This window comes from Asparagus officinalis, chromosome 5 (genome assembly GCF_001876935.1).
Source record: "Asparagus officinalis chromosome 5, Aspof.V1, whole genome shotgun sequence".
Taxonomy (NCBI): Eukaryota; Viridiplantae; Streptophyta; class Magnoliopsida; order Asparagales; family Asparagaceae; genus Asparagus; species Asparagus officinalis.
In genome coordinates, this window is record NC_033798.1 from 30,566,569 (window position 1) to 30,590,176 (window position 23,608).

The following is a 23,608-nucleotide window of genomic DNA, read 5'->3' on the forward strand; positions in this document are numbered from 1 at the left end:
ACCCTAGGGTTGGGGGTCCTGATGACCTCTCCTTCCCCCTCATCGATAGTCGATACACGGCAGAATTGGGCCGTCAGGGTGCGAAGCCCCCGATGGATACACGCTACCATCGCCGACACCAAGGAATAGGACTTCCCGTAGGCTAAGAAAACCGCGGGGTACACGACTTCCACGGGAAGAGCCTCAAAAGAATGAGTGGGGATTACGCACCTCTTTAGCCACAACATGAGGTACCCCGCGAATAGAGCCTTTCCAGATATAGAGGACTTGGCCTGGTGGTGAAACAAGTGGAAGACCGTTCCAGATTTGAACCCGCCCTCGTCATGCTCGAGAGCTACGGTAGCTTCCCCTTCGGCCATCCTCCTTTCTACTTCAGCCTGGTCGCATCCGCTTAGCGTCAGAGCAGGCCTTCCTTTGACATCGTTATCAGGGAATAAATAATCAGCTCAGTTCTTGTAGCTGATCCCCGGGGCCCTTTTCTTCTTACCTTTGTGGTCGACCGCCCCTAAGGTATTAAGGCATATATGATAGTGACAGAGCAATTCCCACAGGGTCTCGACCACCAAAGGGGAGCGGTCTGAAAGTTGGTCGATCTCATCTTGACCAGGAACATACTCCTCATGCGAAAAGTCTCCTAGCGGCAGCCCCGACACATCGTACATCTCGTGAAGGGCTATACCGAGCTTACCATTAGGGGTGAAAAACGTGCCACTATCCGCACAATACAGCTCTAAAATGCTGTGGAATTGGGATGCATTAATCTTCAGACCGTGCCGAGTGGCCTGAATGGCCGAATACAGCTCTGAGTTCGCAAGATCAGAGTTCTCAACCAAAATGTAGTCGGTAATCTTGGACCACCAAGTCTTGCTGCCAGGCGCAGAGTAGATCTACCCCGGAGCTCTGAAATCCTTTGGGGAAAATTTCCCGCCGGCTTGGAAGAAACGATGACGGAAAGTCTCCGCGACCGCCATCATCTCCCCAGTGGGCACCTCGTTGGAAGGTAGGCCCGGACGCAGGCCAGTCACCCGTTTACAAGAGCTCTCTACCCCGTACCCAGCTGTGGGTCTCCCCAGTGGGCGCCTCGTTGGAAGGTAGGCCCGGACACAGGCCAGTCACCCGTTTACAAGAGCTCTCTACCCCGTACCCAGCCGTGGAGCCTGTAAAGACGCCGCAAGTCACCCCGTCTTGAGTAGGGGTCAAATCCTAATTCATCGTCCTCGGGACCGCGAGGGAACGCAGCTCGACGATAGAGAACCCTCTCGGCATGTTGGGAAGATAGTAGTGAACCCCGTCCATTGCACGGAGCCACCTGCTCTCCTTGATCAGCAGGGCGGAGGGGTCAGTCGCGGCATCGCCAAACAAGAACTGGGGCTTTTGTAACTCTGTCCTGGCCTTGTCCGTCAACACCGCGTCGGTGGTCAACTCACGTAGCGTTAGATGGTGCCCATCAATGACTCTCTTTATCAAGCCATCCGGCTTATCAGCAGAAAACGCAAGCACCGGATCCAAGGAGGAAATCGAGGAGGCGCCGTATAGCCTGTGCTGGAAGAGCCTCGTCAGAAAAGGTCACTGCAAGAAAGAACCAAAGAATCAGGACAGGATCCGCCCTAAGGGTAAATCCGCCAATCAAGTAAAGACGGGCGAATTCGCCTGTCAGAAGGTGAAATCCGCTTAACTAAAACGAGTTAGCCTTCACCCAATAAAGGTTAATTTCACCTGTGGAGATAGAAATCGTCCTCTATGAATAAATGCGAAATCCGCCCAAAAAAGGGGCCGACTTAACCTTAAGTCAGGGAAGCTGCCAAAAGAGGACTGAATCCAGGGAGGACAAGCGATGCTCATCCTCCCAACCCGACATTTGTAACCTACACAAGGTCGTCAGACGAACCTCTTGACTTACCCAAATGCGTCTCAGGCACGCTGGCGGGTGCACCGGCGGTGAGGCGGTCGGAATAGCGTCCGGGACCTCCTCCCTTCGCAACACACTTCTTGGATTTCGGCGCCATTGAGGGGATTAAGCAGGAACTCTCTCTCCTTAGAAAATTTTCAAGATTCCTGAGCACGGTAACCCTCAAAGGAAGGGAACAGCCTATTTAAAGGCGGAGTTGCCAACGTGGCCACGATCGCCCTCAAAAAGCGAAGCACTGGCGGACGAGAGATGTGGCCACGATCGAAATCAACGGCCCAGATTGCCCCCAACATTTCGAAGTGCCACGTCAAGACGGGAAACGGGCCGGTCAAAAACCCGGGACCTGAGCCGAAATCAACGGTTGTATCCGACGGTTGGGTTCAAAAACCACGACTACGATTTAGACGAGACGCACGAGGCTTACGTCAGATTGTCAAATCGTGATGAGCGCGACGTGACGGAACCACGCCACCTTAGCTGGAAAGCACGAAGCCCACTAGCGGACGCGTGGCTCACCCACACCGTACCTAGTTTCGCCCAAAGGAAAGGTCTCACCTGCGAAAACTTGACCCGAATCCGCAAGTCGAGCAGAATTTCGCCTCTAAAACCTAATTTCGCCTGGACGGCTCATTCGCACTTAGAGACAAACGACAAATAACACGACTTGTCCCGAGCCTTGAACCGCCAACGAGCTGACCTCGCTTAAGCCCACGCCTCGAATGGCTGAGGTTTAGAGTAGAAATCTTAGCATCAAGTCTAAGAGAAACTACTTGATAACTCATCATACTGAGAGGAATAGTATGGCTAGCCCGATTCAAACGGTAATCGGTAAAGGCATATCAAACCCGTTGATAGCTGAGGGTTTGCTAAAAATCCTAAAAGAAACCAAACATACTTGTTTCGCCAAGAACTTCTTTATTCAAAGTATTCCAGACCACACGCAAGTCAGTTTAGGTCTGAAAACTTTGAAGGGGTATTGTAGACGGTAAAAAATACCTCCGTGGACTTGCAAGAAATCCGCCTGTAAGGAGAAGTCGCCCAAAGCCACGGGAATTCACCCTTTATCACAACTCGCCCGACCAAGTCTGTATTCAAATCCGCCAGCAAACCTCAAGGCCGCCAATATGGCCAGGTATCTGCTACCCCACATTCCGAGGTGGGCTTTCCCACCCCTCTCGACCCGAAGGAAGAGGGCACAGTACTCCAAGACTGTCAAGTGGCCGCTCACAGTACGAATGATTGGGCAGGTGTCGAGTCGACCTGAACATTTATAAATGCAGCTCACCTCGGCTGTCCAAGTCAAGAGCTAGATCCGCCGGCATTCGGCGAGCTGTCCAAGCCCACTCGAGTACCGGGAACCCGCTTTCCCACCTCTCTCGGCCTGAAGAGAGAAGACATGGTACTCTAGGCCCGCCGAATGGCCGCTCATAGTACAAGTGATCGGACAAACGCCAAATAAACCTGCACCCTTATAAATGCGACTTACCCCACTTGTCCAAGCGAGAGGCGAGAGCCGCCGGCGCTCGGTGAGTTGGTCAGATCCACTCGAGTATCTGACAGCCGTTGTCATACGTACGAGGAGGGGCTTTCCCATTCCTACGTGACGTGATGCAAAACACAGCTCCTCGAATGACCGCTCATAGTACAGGTGAACAGCAGGATATCTCTGAACAATGTATGGTCACATCCCATAATTCAAGGAACAGCCAAACTGCCTCTCTTTTATTTAAGAGCCTCTTCCAACAACCTTTTAAAGAGGTCGGAAAACTTTGGGAAAGGGATCGAGACCAAGCTCTCTGCATAATTTTTGCATTGCAGCACCACTTCCTAGCTCTGAGCCCTGATCGTCGGTGAACTAGAAGATCCGAACTCTATCGACTCGAGCTTCTACTGCGTACTGAAGCTCCCCAGCGACCTCGGTCGAACGGTCCAAGGGAAGCAGACTCGACACGAGCATCGAGCGAAGCATCCTGTAGCTACCAAAAGTCCCCACACTAAACAAAGAGGGCATTCCCTCTGCTTCTATTGTAATTTCAATTGATTAGTTTGTAATAAGCCTTCTTATCAATACAAACAAAGTTCCCTGTTTTCGGGAGATCAAAATTTACACCTACACAGAGCAACGCACACACTCGATGACCTGTGTTATGGGTTTATTATTCAATTATCCAGCTCGGCAGGGGGTCCTCGCTCAATTTTCCAGCTTTTGGTAAAGTATAGCACTTTACAGGAAAGTATAGCACTTTATGGGAATAGTATAGCACCTTATTGGCAAAGTATAGCACCTTATGCTCTCTAGAAATTCTGCACCTAAAGTTGTCTAAAACCAAATCAGTTTTTTTGAGAGCAATGCACACACTCGATGACCTATGTTATGGGTTTATTGTTCAATTATCCAGCTCAGCGGGGGGTCCTCGCTCAATTTTCTAGCTTTTGGCAAAGTATAGCACTTTACGAGAAAGTATAACACTTTATGGCTAAAGTATAGCACTATATGGCAAAGTATAGTACTTTATGCAAATAGTATAGCACCTTATTAGCAACGTATAGCACCTTATATTCTCTGGAAATTTTGCACCTTAAGTTGTCTAAAACCAAATCAGTTTTTTTTGCTGGAATAGTAATAATAATTTGCCCTTGAATATCCAATACATATTATGTAATAATATTGTAATGTTAATAAATTTAATTGTTGCACATAATTTGGGTATTATTTATATAATTGTTATATATATCCTTAGAAGTTATTTTGTTAGATCATGCACTGTGATGGTCACTTGCTTGGAGATATGATCTAACTTAGAAATTTCTTAAATTTGTGCTTAACCTATAACTAGTAAAGGATAACTTTGTTATAACAGGTTATTATGCATGACACCGATATATGAGATATGGTGGTGGGTCTTAACCATCGGGAATGGAGATTCTCTAGGTGTATGTCATAAGCACGCATTATGATGTGTGTAGCACTAGACCGTATTTTAATTCTCTAGGATGAGTCACCTAAGAGATAGAGAATTCAAATTGTTACATGGTCCCTTTGACTTGATGATATTGTCATTTTCGATTTGATAATTTAGTATACTTTGATGTGATGGTTAAGCTTTTTTAGCAAGCGCTACACAACCTGAAACATTGGGTTGCTAAATTTCATTTAGGAAAATGATTGATATCTAGATAGGATCCAGTATGCTCATTATGATGAGTTAATTTATTATGCATTCCCATGAAGCTATTAAATTCCTGCCAGCAGGTGGTTTTGAAAATATTTTTAAAAATTTACTTTTTTATAAAAATAAAATATTTTGATATTTTAAAATGATTTTTATTTATGTTCATGGGAATTGCAAATTTAGGCATGAGCAAATAGGTGAGTTGTCTTGCTTAAAAGAGTTGCCTAAAATAAATGATACTGGAAGGGAGTGAATGTAAGATATTATTTAATCCCATATTATGGAGAGTGAATGTAAGATATTATTTAATCCCATATTATGGAAGAGCTTTTATGAACAGTTGGTCGGATAGGGATTTGATTGTTAAATTAAAATTATTAATTTGATTAATAATTGGTTCTCGATATGGGACCCAATTGGTCTCACTAATGTCATTAGAAGAGGTATACATACAATGCAATTCTATTTCTATCCTTAATTGTTATGGATAAAGTTTTTGAACAAATCTATTCTATCTTTAATTGTTATGGATAAAGTTCTAAATAATTATGAATTGTTTAAAGTTAAAATCTCTAAGACTAGTGTAATCCTATAAATAGGGTTCATATGTAGCCTTATGAGTGGAGATAGAAGAGATTGAAAATCTTATGAAGATAATATGAAAAAATAGATTTTTGTGAACCTATCTCTCAATATTGCTCCTCTACGATGATGGGTGGAATTCAATTGGAGGCTTTTTCTCTTGAGGAAGCTATTTCGGATTGATCTCGTGACAGATTATTGTAGAAACTCGGAAAGTGTTTCAGGTATTCTTCTAGTTTTTAATTAATTTCGATTAATCTAGATGATATGCAATTTTCCACTACGTTGTATGTCATGTTTCCAACATTTTTCACAGCAACGCACACACTCGACGACCTATGTTATGTGTTTATTGTTCAATTATCCAGCTCGGTGGGGGGTCCTCGCTCAATTTTCTAGCTTTTGGCAAAGTATAACACTTTATAGAAAAATATAGCACTTTATGGCTAAAGTATAGCACTATATGGTAAAGTATAGCACTTTATGGGAATACTATAGCACCTTATTGGCAAAGTATAGCACCTTATGCTCTTTGAAAATTCTGCACCTTAAGTTGTCTAAAACCAAATCAGTTTTTTTTAGAGCAACGCACACACTCGATGACCTGTGTTATGTGTTTATTGTTCAATTATCCAGCTCGGCGGGGGGTCCTCGCTCAATTTTCCAGCTTTTGGCAAAGTATAGCACTTTATGGGAAAGTATAGAACTTTATGGCTAAAGTATAGCACTATATGGCAAAGTATAGCACATTATGGGAATAGTATAGCACCTTATTGGCAAAGTATAGCACCTTATGCTCTCTGAAAATTCTGCACCTTAAGTTGTCTAAAACCAAATCAGATTTTTTTCAGAGCAACTCACACACTCGATGACCTGTGTTATGGATTTATTGCTTAATTATCCAGCTCGACGGGGGGTCCTCGCTCAATTTTTTAGCTTTTGGCAAAGTATAGCACTTTACGGGAAAGTATAGCACTTTATGGCTAAAGTATAGCACTATATGGCAAAGTATAGCACTTTATGGGAATAGTATAACACCTTATTGGCAAAGTATAGCACCTTATGCTCTCTAGAAATTCTGCACCTTAAGTTGTCTAAAACCAAATTAGTTTTTTTTTCACAGCAACGCACACACTCGATGACCTGTGTTATGTGTTTATTGTTCAATTATCCAGCTCGACGGGGGGTCCTCGCTCAATTTTCCAGCTTTCGGCAAAGTATAGCACTTTATGGGAAAGTATAGCACTTTATGGCTAAAGTATAGCACTATATAGCAAAGTATAGCACTTTATGGGAATATTATAGCACCTTATTAGCAAAGTATAGCACCGTATGCTCTCTGGAAATTCTGCACCTTAAGTTGTCTAAAACCAAATCAGTTTTTTTAGAGAAACGCACACACTTGATGACCTGTGTTATGTGTTTATTGTTCAATTATTTAGCTCGGCGGGGGGTCTTCGCTCAATTTTCCAGCTTTTAGCAAAGTATAGCACTTTAAGGGAAAGTATAGCACTTTATGGTTAAAGTATAGCACTATATGGTAAAGTATAGAACTTTATGGGAATAGTATAGCACCTTATTGGTAAAGTATAGTACCTTATGCTCTCTGGAAATTCTGCACCTTAAGTTGTCTAAAACCAAATCAGTTTTTTCACAGCAACGCACACACTCAATGACCTGTGTTATGTGTTTATTGTTCAATTATCCAGCTCGGCGGGGGGTCTTCGCTCAATTTTCCAGCTTTTGATAAAGTATAGCACTTTATGGGAAAGTATAGCACCTTATGGCTAAAGTATAGCACCTTATAGCAAAGTATAGCACTTTATGGGAATACTATAGCACCTTATTAGCAAAGTATAGCACGTTATGCTCTCTGTAAATTCTGCACCTTAAGTTGTCTAAAACCAAATCAGTTTTTTTCACAGCAACGTACACACTCGATGACCTGTGTTATGTGTTTATTGTTCAATTATCTAGCTCGGTGGGGGGTCCTTGCTCAATTTTCCAGCTTTTGGCAAAGTATAGCACTTTACGGGAAAGTATAGTACTTTATGGCTAAAGTATAGCACTATATGGTAAACTATAGCACTTTATAGGAATAGTATAGCACCTTATTGGAAAAGTATAGCCCCTTATGCTCTCTAGAAATTCTACACCTTAAGTTGTCTAAAACCAAATCAGTTTTTTTCACAGCAACGTACACACTCGATGACCTGTGTTATGTGTTTATTGTTCAATTATCCAACTCGGCGGGGGGTCCTCGCTCAAATTTCTAGCTTTTGATAAAGTATAGAACTTTATGGTAAAGTATAGTACTTTATGGCTAAAGTATAGCATTTTATGGGAAAGTATAGCACTTTATGAGTATTGTATAGCACCTTATTGGCAAAGTATAACACCTTATACTTTCTGGAAATTCTGCACCTTAAGTTGTCTAAAACCAAATCAGTTTTTTCAGAGCAACGCACACACTCGATGACCTGTGTTATGGATTTATTGTTCAATTATCCAGCTCGGTGGGGGGACATCGCTCAATTTTCCATCTTTTGGCAACGTATAGCACTTTATGGAAAAGTATAGCACTTTATGGCTAAAGTATAGCACTATATGGAAAAGTATAGTACTTTATGGGAATAGTATAGCACCTTATTGGTAAAGTATAGCACCTTATGCTCTCTGGAAATTCTGCACCTTAAGTTGTCTAAAACCAAATTAGTTTTTTTTCACAGCAACGCACACACTCGATGACCTGTGTTATGTGTTTATTGTTCAATTATCCAGCTCGACGGGGGGTCCTCGCTCAATTTTCCAGCTTTCGGCAAAGTATAGCACTTTATGGGAAAGTATAGCACTTTATGGCTAAAGTATAGCACTATATAGCAAAGTATAGCACTTTATGGGAATATTATAGCACCTTATTAGCAAAGTATAGCACCGTATGCTCTCTGGAAATTCTGCACCTTAAGTTGTCTAAAACCAAATCAGTTTTTTTAGAGAAACGCACACACTTGATGACCTGTGTTATGTGTTTATTGTTCAATTATTTAGCTCGGCGGGGGGTCTTCGCTCAATTTTCCAGCTTTTAGCAAAGTATAGCACTTTAAGGGAAAGTATAGCACTTTATGGCTAAAGTATAGCACTATATGGTAAAGTATAGAACTTTATGGGAATAGTAAAGCACCTTATTGGTAAAGTATAGTACCTTATGCTCTCTGGAAATTCTGCACCTTAAGTTGTCTAAAACCAAATCAGTTTTTTCACAGCAACGCACACACTCAATGACCTGTGTTATGTGTTTATTGTTCAATTATCCAGCTCGGCGGGGGGTCTTCGCTCAATTTTCCAGCTTTTGATAAAGTATAGCACTTTATGGGAAAGTATAGCACTTTATGGCTAAAGTATAGCACCTTATAGCAAAGTATAGCACTTTATGGGAATACTATAGCACCTTATTAGCAAAGTATAGCACGTTATGCTCTCTGTAAATTCTGCACCTTAAGTTGTCTAAAACCAAATCAGTTTTTTTTAGAGCAACGCACACACTCGATGACCTGTGTTATGTGTTTATTGTTCAATTATCTAGCTCGGTGGGGGGTCCTTGCTCAATTTTCCAGCTTTTGGCAAAGTATAGCACTTTACGGGAAAGTATAGTACTTTATGGCTAAAGTATAGCACTATATGGTAAACTATAGCACTTTATAGGAATAGTATAGCACCTTATTGGAAAAGTATAGCCCCTTATGCTCTCTAGAAATTCTACACCTTAAGTTGTCTAAAACCAAATCAGTTTTTTTCACAGCAACGTACACACTCGATGACCTGTGTTATGTGTTTATTGTTCAATTATCCAACTCGGCGGGGGGTCCTCGCTCAAATTTCTAGCTTTTGATAAAGTATAGAACTTTATGGTAAAGTATAGTACTTTATGGCTAAAGTATAGCATTTTATGGGAAAGTATAGCACTTTATGAGTATTGTATAGCACCTTATTGGCAAAGTATAACACCTTATACTTTCTGGAAATTCTGCACCTTAAGTTGTCTAAAACCAAATCAGTTTTTTCAGAGCAACGCACACACTCGATGACCTGTGTTATGGATTTATTGTTCAATTATCCAGCTCGGTGGGGGGACATCGCTCAATTTTCCATCTTTTGGCAACGTATAGCACTTTATGGAAAAGTATAGCACTTTATGGCTAAAGTATAGCACTATATGGAAAAGTATAGTACTTTATGGGAATAGTATAGCACCTTATTGGTAAAGTATAGCACCTTATGCTCTCTGGAAATTCTGCACCTTAAGTTGTCTAAAACCAAATCAGTTCTTTTTGAGCAACGCACACACTCGATGACCTGTGTTATGTGTTTATTGTTCAATTATCCAGCTCGGCGAGGGTCCTCGCTCAATTTTCTAGCTTTTGGCAAAGTATAGCACTTTATGGTAAAGTATAGCACTTTATGGCTAAAGTATAGCATTTTATGGCAAAGTACAGCACGTTATGGGAATAGTATAACACCTTATTGGCAAAGTGTAGCATCTTATACTTTCTGGAAATTCTGCAACTTAGTTGTCTCAGGAAATGTAAAGTGTTAATTTTGATAAGATAACATCAAAGATTTTGAGTAATGTATAGCAAACAGATATAACAATAAAACTAACTGAAATAACATTAAAACTAAATAAAGTAGTTACACAAAATTTACAATAATCAAAATAGTTTGTTTTTTGATCTTCACCACCAAGACATAATCAACCTATAATAAGTCAATGAAGATCACAATCAAACTGATTTGAAAATATTCAAAAGCGTGATATTTCAATCAGCTATTGGTTTACATGTTCATCGATTGTGACCGAACTCCTTACATCGGCTACACTTCAACATTCTAGAAGGATTTAGTCCAGAAGGGATCCGCTTTGTTTTTGGCCTTCCTCTACGAATCAAGGTTAATGGAGGTCTAATCTCCATATTCTCATCCGTTATAATTGGCTTCTCATCATCAGGAATTGGATATATGGGAAAGGAGTAACACTTGCAGTACACCTCCGTGTTGAAATAGTCAGAAATATATGGATACAATAGCTGATCTTTGTGACTGATTACGGTAGCCGCATGCTTGCAAGGTAGTCCAATAACTTGCCATTGGCGACAAGTACACGTGCAGTTCTCCAAATTCACTCTAACGGATGGGGAATCATATACTTCATACAGCATCGACGTAGATGGATTAACATGAAGATAACGTGCACCCTCATTGATCAGGACAAGATGCTCCTCTACACTAGGAACAAGTGGTGTAGTCCATTTGTTGGATTCCTCACGTCTATCGTAGCTCATTTTTATCATCTTCACCCGGATGTGATCAACCAATTGCGCTATCGGTAAAAATCGGGCTTCCTTAATCCATGCGTTGAAGAACTCGGCTAGATTTAAGGTTAACCACCCATGCCTGCAACCATGTTATAGCTATAGGATTATTCAAATGCTATACAAGTTCAAACACACATATCAGAGAATTCAATCACAAAAACCAAAAATATGTAAAAATGGTGACCTCTTTCCAGGAAAATAACAATTAGCCCAGTTTTGAGGGCTCATATTCAGCATTTCAATGAAAGCAATAGATGACTTATTCTGGAGCTCGTTGCATTCATTATGATAAGCATGCATTGTGTAGGCATAGGCAGCTCTCTTTATAATATGAACACAGTCATCCCTAAGTGGTGCTGGTAACCTTTTCTTTGACAAGCTATTCTTATAATTGGCCATTAAATGACGGATGCAATAACTGTGATATGAACAAGGGAAGCAATTCTTGACGTAATTTTAAAGTCCTTTGTCTCGATCAGAGATTATAACCAGCTCATCATTCGGAGTATATGGATCATCTGAATTGTATAATACATCATGAATGCATTCGAGGAACCACTCCCAATTGCTCTCATTCTCGGTTCCACAAATGCAAAGAGCGACAGGAAACATTCCTCCATTTCCATTCAAAGTAGTAGCAGCAAGTAGAGTTCACTTGTACCTATCAAAAAGATGGGTGCCATCCAAGAATAAAATTGGTCTACATCCATCGACAAAACCCTTCCAATAAGCATAATATGAGATAAAAAATCTAGTAAATCTGCCATCTTCGTGTTCTAGATTGAAGATTGATCTTGGGTTAGTTTCCATAACTTTAACCTTGTACCATCGAAGTTGTTCATATGAATGTTTTGCATACCCATATAACTCCTGTTGAGCAAGATCTTTCCCGCACCAAGCTGTTCCATAGGGGATATCAACACCAAAGTCTCTTAGAAGCTTCTTTTTAAGATCAATTGTGCGGTAGGTGGGTTGTTCTTTTAGTATGGATTTCACAATATTTGCAACCCACTTACGAGATGCCCGTAGATGTCCCTTGTCTCCTATGCCTCCTCCGAGACAACTATGTGCACGACCAATTTTCTTCACATAAAACCGTTTGTAGTCTGTACGACGGTTACAATGGACCATCCATTCACAATCAACACCTTTGCATTTTACTATCAATCTTCTAGGTTCATTTTTTAAATAAGCAAAGTTAAAATCGAGAGCAATTGAGTAATTTCCAAGACTTTGCCTTAGATGTTCAACGTCATTAAATTTTTGTCCAACACATCTAATGGCATGATACCATGAAATAGGAATCTGAATACTGGATCTCTCAACTTCACATAATGCATTTTGTGAATTGGATGGATTATGCGACGAGGAAGCATGTTGTTCCGAAAGAGATATATGGTAGGATTCCTGCAAACATAAAGCCGTTACCTTATAAGACTAGCAATTAGAAACATTAATGAAAATTCTTATCTAGTACTATAGCTAATTTCCGACATATTATATCGTCATAATTTTTCTTTTAACTACAAAGAAATTAAATAAACATGGATTAATTTTGTGAAATATGGACCTTACAATATACAATAAGTTCTTATCTTATGTGAATGGTGTTTGCCTCTAGACCAATTAATGTATCTCGATCTATGTCAACATGCATCTTAACTATCTTCTTCTTGCAACTTAGATGTACATCGAACATTATTGACACATCGACGTCATCATGGACATGTACAAACAATTCTTCTGTATATGGGACTTCATAAGTCAACTTTACTGGGCTTGAAAAAAAAGCAATTCTACTTTGCACCTCAGCCACTAAATTACTAAAAGTCTCCTTGATATTCATTGGAATCAAATGATTGTTTCCTCTAAAGTCCATAATTGCACAATATAGCTCTTCATCCATTACTGAAGTTCATAAAAAATAAAATAAGTGGGGAACTTAACTATCAATCAAATATTACCAAACAAACACAAGTCTAACATGTATTTTCTTATTATATACGATATAATTCAACATCGACATTCAATATGCAATTCTCTACGTTTCTATACAATATAATTCAATATCCATTCCTAAATATTCAAAGACCAGATTTTTCTACATTCTATAAAAATGAGGAATAAATGGTTTTTATTTTGGGAATCAAATAAAGAAAATATAGAACTTTTACATTGCTCAGCTTTTCAAAGCACTTTTTAAAGGAAAGTATAGCACTTTCCTAACTCTCACTACAAATGATGTAATTAACAGAATTAGGGTTTTTCCTGAGAAAATAGTAGTCTCAACACAATAAAGGTTTTCTCATTTAAAAATTTAGACATTTCAACAAATTAAGATATAAAGATGGGATCTCAATCACTTTATAGTTACATTTAAATGTCTTCTTTTACTGCAAGAAACGAACATGAGATCTCAACCACTGATCTGATGTAGGATTAATGTCTTCTATGAGGAGAAATATTAATGGAGGAGAGAGATTTCTCAAGAAGAGAGGAGAAATTAATGGAAGAGAGGGAGAAGGAGAGAGTAATCAAAGATGTGTACCAAATTGGGGGTTGGTGAAGTATGAGTGTAGCCCGCCCTTTTTTCTCGCCATCGTCGCCATTAATGCCCTACTGTTAGCGATGATGAGAAGAAGAGAGAAAGCGCAAAGTCAGGTTTTTCAATTTTGAGGAAAATACCGTATAGAGAAAGAGAGGTATAATGAACATTGGGTTTAAAACTAAGTCATATGGGTATAATGGGTTTATTGGTATTTAGTATAGTGGGTGGGTTTTTAAATAATTGGGGGTAAAACTTTGGGTTAAAAGAGGAAAAACTCTAAAAAATAGTAAAAGTTTCAGCATGTGCAATAAGATCCCCTCGTGCTCATTGAAGATAAAGAATGGAATATTATTCCATGTTAGAGATATGACATAAAAAATGTTTTAGAACAGATTTAAAAGAGCATAATCAATAGAATTAAACTAAGAAAAATAAAGAAACAAAATTGAGCTAAAATGAGAAACAACCAGTATGTAATCATTTTCCTTTTTTCATAAGGAATGAAGTGGAGGTAAGGGTAGAATTGTCCTCTCAAATTTTATTTAACAAAATTTTTAATAGCTAAATAAAGTAGGACTAAATTTACATCTAATAAGATATACAAGGACTAAGTTGAGCAAAAAATAAAGTATGAGGACCAATTTGAGTATAGGGTCACAGTACAGAGACAAAATTAGCCTTTTAGCCATATATATGGAAAATTATATATGAGCTGACAGCCCATTTTGCAAAATGGACTACCAGCTCATTAAGATGTGAGCCCCCTACTAGTCACTTCGGTTGGGGGGTTTTCCTCTCAAATTTTATTTAACAAAATTTTTAATAGCTAAATAAAGTAGGACTAAATTTACATCTAATAAGATATACAAGGACTAAGTTGAGCAAAAAATAAAGTATGAGGACCAATTTGAGTATAGGGTCACAGTACAGAGACAAAATTAGCCTTTTAGCCATATATATGGAAAATTATATATGAGCTGACAGCCCATTTTGCAAAATGGACTACCAGCTCATTAAGATGTGAGCCCCCTACTAGTCACTTCGGTTGGGGGGTTTTGGAACTTTTAACCTTGGTTTATTTTATCCAAGAAGCACTTCTTTTGATTTATATGGTTTTTGTGATGCCGACTTTGCCGGATGTAAGGTAGATCGCAAGAGTACTAGTGGAACATGCCAATTCTTAGGAAATTCCCTTGTTTCTTGGGCTTCCAAGAAACAAAATTGTGTTGCATTGTCCACTACGGAAGCGGAATACATTGCCGCCGGCTTATGTTGTGCTCAAGTTTTATGGATGAAACAAAGTTTAGTTGACTATGATTTGAATTTTCAAAATATTAAAATCTTTTGTGATAACACAAGTGCTATAAATATTTCCAAAAATTCGGTTTTGCATTCTAGAACTAAACATATTGATGTACGCCATCATTTCTTACGCGATCATGTAGAGCGACAAGATGTATCCCTAGTGTTTGTTGACACAAAATCTCAACTAGCGGATATATTTACTAAGCCTCTTGGAGAGGATGATTTTTGTCGCATAAGAAATGGTTTGGGCTTATGCACTATGTGAAAGTTCTACATTGCTTGCTTGTTTAGTTGCATCTTGCATTTTGCATTTCTTTCCCCATTTTTGATGGTGACAAAGGGGGAGAGAAATCTCCTCATTTGTTGCATATATTTAGGGGGAGCTCATAGATAGGGGGAGCACCTATCTATAAGCTATTTTATTTTTTGCTCTTATATAATGGTTGGTTGTCATCATCAAAAAGGGGGAGATTGTTAGCCCTTATGTTTTGATGATGTTTTACAACCACCATTATCGGTACTAATGGCTTATTGAGTGTAAATGTAGTAAGTTCATTTATCAAGCTCGTTAGTGCCATTAACGGAGGATGGATGGAATATACGCTACAACGAAGATATACAAAGGAGGAGGAGGTCAAGAGATGAAGCAACGTTATTTCAAGAACGACAAATTCAACTAAAAGCTTCATCCGATTCAAGCTATATCAAAGCTCAAGTATTGCTCTCTATATGAGGATATTAGCTTTCTTTTGTTTCTCTCTCTAGTGCTAGAATGTAGGCAAAGAGTTACTGATTTTACTTGAAGCTATTGGGAATCACACACACGATTTCATACTTAGGTTTTAAGCGTTTTTTCACAAAATACTATTTTTCATAAGTATGAGGACCTATCTGCAAAATTCCTTTTCTAAACAGTTTGTTTTTAGTATTAAAAACATTTTACAAAGTTTCAGATTTTTCAGAGGTCAAATAAATATTTTGCAAATATTTAAAGTTGATTAAAAACCTGTTTTCTGAAGAATGTCAGAAAGCGGTCGACCGGTCCGGTCGACCGCTCTCATGGCCATTCCTTACTATTTTCCAGAGAGGTCGTCGGTCGACCGGTACGGTCGACCGAAATCTCAACTTTCAAATCGGTCGACCGCGCCGGTCGACCGACGGTGTCTCTGCTTGATTTCTAAGTTTTTAAGGTTGTTGGCGGTCGACCGAAATTTTCGGTCGGTCGACCGAAGCATTTTTTCGGTCGACCGAAATTCCCTTCGGTCAACCGATTTGTGTCTTTGGTCAGCCGCGACTTTTTTAAAACGGTCGTTTGCCTCGACTGTTATGCTTTCACTTAATAGTGTTTGGCACAGTCTGAGGTAACAACCTGAAAAGTAGATTATCTTCCTAAATAGGAAGATTGGGTTTTTGTTTTTAATTGGTTTAAACTCTTTTATAAAAACCCCCCCAGACTGCTTCTTCCTAAATAGGAAGATTGGGTTTTTGTTTTTAATTGGTTTAAACTCTTTTATAAAAACCCCCCCAGACTGCTTCTTCTTCTTCAGCCCTAACGTTTCAAAAACCAGAGAGAGCTTTCTGTTTCCTGAGAAAAATTTTCAAATCCTGTTTTTCTCTCTGTTTTAAGTGTGATTCACTTCCCAGCTTCAGTAAACCTACTCTTTGCTATAGGGGCTGTGTAAAGAGAGGTTCTTGCATCTTTTCTTCTGCTGTGAGGGTGAGATCTTGTGTAAGATCTACGCTGTAGTCCAAGGTGAAACCAAGAATGTCAAACCTGTTATGCACCACACCGTGCAATAACATGTTTCACCATCACAATTAACATCTATCTAGTAGAATCAATAACTGGTGTAGGTACAAAACAGGTAAAAGATAATACAAGGAATACTGATGAAATGAAAATAGTCACATAAATATCTCATCATCCAACAACACAGAAATACATAGTCAAGATCTAAGTAGATAATCTGAAATACTCAACAAGTCTCAAATATAAATATCTGATGAATAGGGAAATAAGGCACACAGCCTTTACAACTACTAGAATAATACTCTCAAATGTCTAACCACACTACTTGTGGAGCTCAAAGAAAATAATACATAGCTAGAAAGTAAAGCTGAACGCTAAGGTGGTCCGCTATCAACCTGCGACTCTCCGTACTCCTGGCTCGTGACCTGAAAGGGGGAGGGACAACGAGCATCAAAGCGCTAGCGAGTAACATCACAATCAACCCCAAGGGTAAAGGGCTCGTTGTATAAGAAAATACTGATAATATATAATAGATCTAAAATCATTGATCCTACTAAAGAGGGTTTTAGTATTTAGAAATTTACAACGCGAGCATAGGTACGTCGAGCGAAATAATCCAAACAAGGAAACCCTCATGTATATACCTTGTATCTCAAATTGTAAATCTCTAAACACCAAACCCGAGGTTCTAGTACAGAAGCAATAAATCAAGAAATACAGCTAATCTCAGAACAAATTACAGTGCCATACCATAGTTAATATGAATGTCATATTACTACTTGCATAAGTGTCATGTCAACATCATGTCGTGAACTTCTGTGAAGAAGTCATATGCAGGGTTAAGAACTATGTCCAAATCAGGAACTGTTTATGTCGTAGTTTTCCAAACTCATAGATTAAGTGGCAAATGTCCAACACGAGGACTGGAATGAATTTATAGTCCAACAGGAGGACTTCTATGGATTATAGTCCAACACGAGGACTTCTATGGATTTTAGTCCAACACGAGGACTGTGAACTGGTGAAAATATCACTGGGATACATAGTGAGATCTACCTATATCAATTCACAGTCAAGTCAGTGAATATATCCATAATTGGTACCCTTAGGTCATCTATCTTGCCTGGGTACATAGAAAGACTAAATACAAATGTCAGATAGTCCAGCCAAACTCTCAAACATGAGTGAAATATTCGAACTACACAAAACAGGGCATGTACAAACAGATAACACGGCGGTCGACCGCATCGGTCGACCGCACTCTGATATGCAACTGGCGGTCGACCGGAAGAACGCCGCGGTCGACCGAAATAATTGGCGGTCGACCGAAATAACGTCGCGGTCGACCGAAAAATGTCGCGAAATAATGTCACGGTCGACCGAAGTCTCAAAACGAGCTCAGCGGTCGACCGCGTCGGTCGACCGCCGAGCGGACAGAAACCCAAGTATAACCCTTAAAACTTATAAAACAAAACCTAGATTTTATAGAACGTTATAGATTAGTGAAATCATGAATATAACCCTTAAAACTCTGCCACCAAGATCCCATAAATGTATAAACACGATTAAATCACAGTTAATAATAAACAAAAAGGGTTTTTACTCTTTTATTAGATATTTTCAGATCTAGATCTGTTATCAGAAATGTTGGTGAGTTTTTTTAAAATAGATAAAATCCCAAATCCATATTCTATGCCATAATAATCTATTAGTTATTCAAAAATACGAATTTGGCTCAACAAAACCCAATAAAACTCAGTCCTTGACATTAAATTGAAAGGGTGGGGGTTGAGCGAGAGATTACTCGCCTTGGGTGCTGATGAAAGCCCTAGATCTGCAATAGGTTGATTCCCTTCGCTGGAAATCCAGAATCCCGCTGAAAATCTTCAAAAACTTCCCCAAATCACCAATGCCAGCTAGGGTTTTGAGAGGGGAGAGAAAGGAGGCTAGGGTTTTGAAAACTCAGATCTGGGAGAGGTTCTCTCGGGCAGAAATATATATATCAACTCACCAAAACCCGACCCGAACCCGATTGGACCCGAATTCTGGAAAACTCAATAACCGCTGATCGGTCGACCGGTGCGGTTGACCGCCACGGTCGACCGCGTCGGTCGACCGCTCAGCATAAAAATGCCTGCTGCCAGGCACTACACACGCTAGCCAAAACACTCGATTTCTCTCACTTATAATCACTTGTTGGGTTCTCAAACATAGATAATTACATTCATATGATATATATATATATGTGTATATATATGATTATTCATCACAAGGGAAATATTTATTATTAATAATTCACACCTATGTATGAGATGGGTTTTTTTGCAAAACTCCAACGCCACTTTATCTTATAGATCTCGTTCTCTATCTCACTCCGTGAAAAAGCCCCAAATCCATCTCTCTCTCTCTCTCCCCTAAAAATCGAACCCAAATCCCTCCTCCTAACTCTGCCGATGGAAGACCAACTTCGCCATCGAACTCCGCCGACGAACTCTCATGCTCTCGCTATAGGAACTCTGCTGATGAACTTTCGCCAACTCTTCAAGACGAACTCCGCTGACAAACTCCCGTTCGATCGGCCCCCGACTTCCGCCAACTCTGCAGCTAGCCCCCAACTCCACCGACGGTGACAGCCCCTAACTCCGTCGACGGCGACGGCCCCTAACTCCGCCGACGGTTCTCAATCTCCCTCAAGCCCCCAAAATAGGGATTCGACGCTGCAGATAAAGATCTCCATCAATAATGAATAATCCTTTTGATTGTGTAGAATAGGAGTGCCCATTTGTTTTCCTTTTCTGTTTTTGATTTGTGTAGAATAGAAGACTTTGATTATTGTTTCAGAGCTTAGCAAAAATTATAGCAATTTATGTAGAAAATAGAGTACCCATTTATGTAGAAAATGGAAATTTTTTTTTAATTGTGTGGACTATCTTTGCTGACTTGTAGCACTTTGTTGGTCAGCTTAGAACTGTAGAATGGGAGTATTCCAATGATGCACTCCTTTACATTACAAATTACTCAGAAAATGTTTTTCCCTGGGCGTCTATGTATTTTTTGGTTGGTTTTTCAATTGATATTCATTATACTTTTTACTAGGTCAATTGCGAGAATTGGTGTAATGTGGCTTACTCAGACAAACTGAATGTGTGCTTTGACAATACTAAATTTTTCCTATGTCTCTTTCCAGCACATGTTCATGTTAAATTGTTCAAAATTGGCAGATTGAAATGGCTTCATCATTAAATGTGGAAGGTAACTCATGTGTTGAAGTGAATATTAGATTCATATTGAAACAATGCGAGTGTGGAGAATTAGCGAACGTGAAGATAACGAAGTCGAACAAGAACAATAACCGTGGTAGAATTTACTACTCGTGTAAAAGGCAAAAGTGTGGTTCGTTTTTGGGCTGGTGTAAGATTTTATCAATTGAACAAATACCACTCGTCATTGTCCCACCAGAGGCGCGTGACTTGGTTGTTGTACGTGAAAAAGTGTTGTGGAAATGGCTAACTGTTATAGCTTTTTTGTTGTCTTTTTGTTTGGCCATGAAAGAAATTATGTGATGTAACTTGATGTGTTGGAATGAAACAAGACTTTGTAAGTGAGGAAATTATGTGTTGTGGAATCGGTATTTTGTAATGCTTCACGCCTTGATGTGTTGGAATGAAACAAGTCTGTTAATTTTTGCTTTTTGTGCTGGAATGAAAATATGTATTACTTCTTGTGTCATTAAGCACTTGCCCATAACTCAAAAGCTTTTTGTGTCAGTATCCATGTATCTTTCTAATTTTCTCTTTCTGAGTGTTGAAGTCAAATTTGTTTATTTACTAGGTAGCAAGGATTGGTGCGATCATTGGAAAGAATGCATATACTATTTCAATATGTGTGACCATCATTGAAAAGAAATTCATTCATGTTATTTCAAATTTTTTCAATATAGTGTATACTATTTCAATATGTTGTTAGTTATTTCAATTTCAATATAACATACACTCAAGGTATGTTATTTCAAAATAGCTTTGGACATCTGGGAATTAAATAAAACTCTACATGCAGGAACTATACCACATTTGGCTCCATGTGTGCAGTTTCTATGATATTACTTCGTAACAACACCAAAGGAAAACTTACAATATTTAGCAAATGCCAAAAGGACCATGTTTAATTTCTTATGCACTAGTCATGGCTATGCAGCTATGCTTAATTACTTCTGCACCAAAATAGTTCTATAACAAAGTATCTTCAGAAGCACAATTGTCACATCATTCATCACTTTTGGATACTAAGAAAGCTTTGTTCTATAGATATATGAGTTTCTAACATGCAAGTGTATTAGAAAGGAATATGCATTCTTTTAAGGACTTGGATTTTGCTTTTCATGATCAATGTATTCCCAGCTTTTCAAGCACATACAATCTGTTCCCAGCTGATTGAGACAAATCTCAAAAGCATTGTAAAATAATCAACAATCTGTTCGCTCAAATTTCATGATACTGAACTTTTGAAAGGCAATCCTTACAATCAAGAATCCTTACAATAATCAACATTTTGAATCAATCAACAACAATCCTTACGATAGGTGACTAAACTTTTTGAAAGGCATCCCCACTTTTTAAAGGTTCCATCAACATCTTTTCAACCACTTCTCTCTGCCCATAACAGAATACCTGGATAGTTAACAATAAGTCAGATACATACAACTAAAGCCAAATACACAAGATTCAGTTTTTTATCGCCGCTTTTATTGCTAGCAGAAATGAATAAGTAATGTGATACACAAAAGCTTCTGTACACAAATGCCAATACAATGAATAAGTCATTTGTTTTTATACATTTTACCACAAGTTGTCATATATGTATTACGAAAAAGAACAGAATAAAGGGGCTTACTTCGTGTCCTTATCATACAACTTAAATGATTATGTATTACAAAAGCATGTGCAAAAGTGCTGGATTGGTGCTCAGAATTAATAAGAAGTTACTTGAGTAAATATGCATCCAACTTTGAGTTCTCATTTACTAGCATTAAGAGCTTTCAGTGCTTTAAGGTAAACCCCAATTAATATGTAAAATCGCACTAAAATTGCAGCAAACTCACAAATAATACAGTCACCAAGTAGAATCAATCGAGCCTGCACAAACCTCTAGAAATATTCAATGGACCAAAATGCAAATCGCGTACCCGTCTAATTATATTCGATCATGTTATTTGCATCTAAATGCAATGAAATTAAAACAGAAATAACTGAGAATAAAGGGGATTACTTCTTGTTAAAATAGATTTCTGCATAACTCCTCGGGTTCATTCAAAAAGATTCACATCATCCCCATCTTCACTTGATATCTCATTACCCTCTTGCAAATTCACATCAACGCATGTAGAAGACCTACATTATATTAAATATATATATATATATATACATCAAGAGGGATACTAGAATGTGAAAAATAAGCCAACATAAAGAATAAAAGAATTATTACTTACGGATTTGTGAGTACCGGACAATTTCTCTTACATGTGATTGACCTACTTTACCATACTCGTGACAACGTCTCTCTCTTTTATTTTTGACTCTAGCCATTACTTTTTCTTTTCCTCCTTTTAACCTTTTGCCGCACCCATTTGCTCGCACTTGATTGGGTTCATTTAAACTATTTTAAAAAGTACAAGAACCATGCGCACTAGTACCATCATCTATTATATTACTACCTATTAAATTACTTTTCTCGGTGAAGCTCATTACAGCCATGCGGCTACTAAGAAATTGACTTATTTGCTCATTAATGCTACGCAAACCATCGGTAAACATCGTCCTTGTTTCTTCACATAAAATAGTTTTTTGACCTTTAACTCTGCAGGGCTTAAATGCTTGCTTATTAGTCTGTTTAAGAGACGCTAAATGCCTAAATTGGCCCAGTCATTGATGGGTATAACGGAAACCAGTCTATGTAATGGACCTGTTTATTTTAATGTTTATCCTTATCTTAGTCTATCATTAACTGACCCGAACATTCTAGAGGCAATAAATCTTAACAATAAAACACATGGGTATAATTTCATATCAGGATCGGAAACAATTACAATAATATATCGAATTCATTATAAAATTCTTAATATTTTAGCTCATAAAGCTAAAATACATTCTAAACCAGGGAAGACTTTTTTCAGAAATAAAAGATAGAAGATCTTACAATTTGAGACGCCCAACTTGTAAAATAATATATTTATTATCTTCCAGAGTATATTACAAAGTACACTCTTATTATACAGAAGATCTCTCAAACTTTCTTATTATAAACTCTTATTCTTTTTTATTCTGCTCTCTAAAGTTTGGTTCCAAAGGACACTCTTATTCTTTTTTATTCTAATTATTTATGTTTTTGCTTCCTACTTACTTTTGGTATCAGAGCCATGCATACACTGTTAGACCCTAGAGGGGGTGATTAGGGTCTTATGTTAATCTAATCTGATTTTATGCTAATTAAAACTAATTCAACAAACTATCCTAGCAAGTATGATATACAACAAGATATATGCAACGACAAGTGATATACACAAGGGTAAATAAAATAAACAAGATAGTGGGCGATATAAATAACGAGCAATAGACAATAACGATATGAAATATGAACACAAGATAAGTGCGCCAATGCAATCACAAACAAACGTTATATTCACGGAGTTTGGTCCCCATGACCTACGTCTCCACTCCTCACCTCAAGGAGATCTTTACTATCACAACCGGGTTTTCTATGCTCACCCGAATAATATTTACACCTCACACTCGGTTTTCTAGTTCACCAAAAACTTTACAATCAACACTCTTGCAATCATACTTTACACCCTCTCAAGTGTTGGTCTCTAGCTCGTGTCTTCGTCAAGTGTTAGGAATTACAATCTACCTCTAGGTATTACCACCTACCCCACTCCTCTTGGGATGACCCCATCTCTCACCACACACTCCTCTC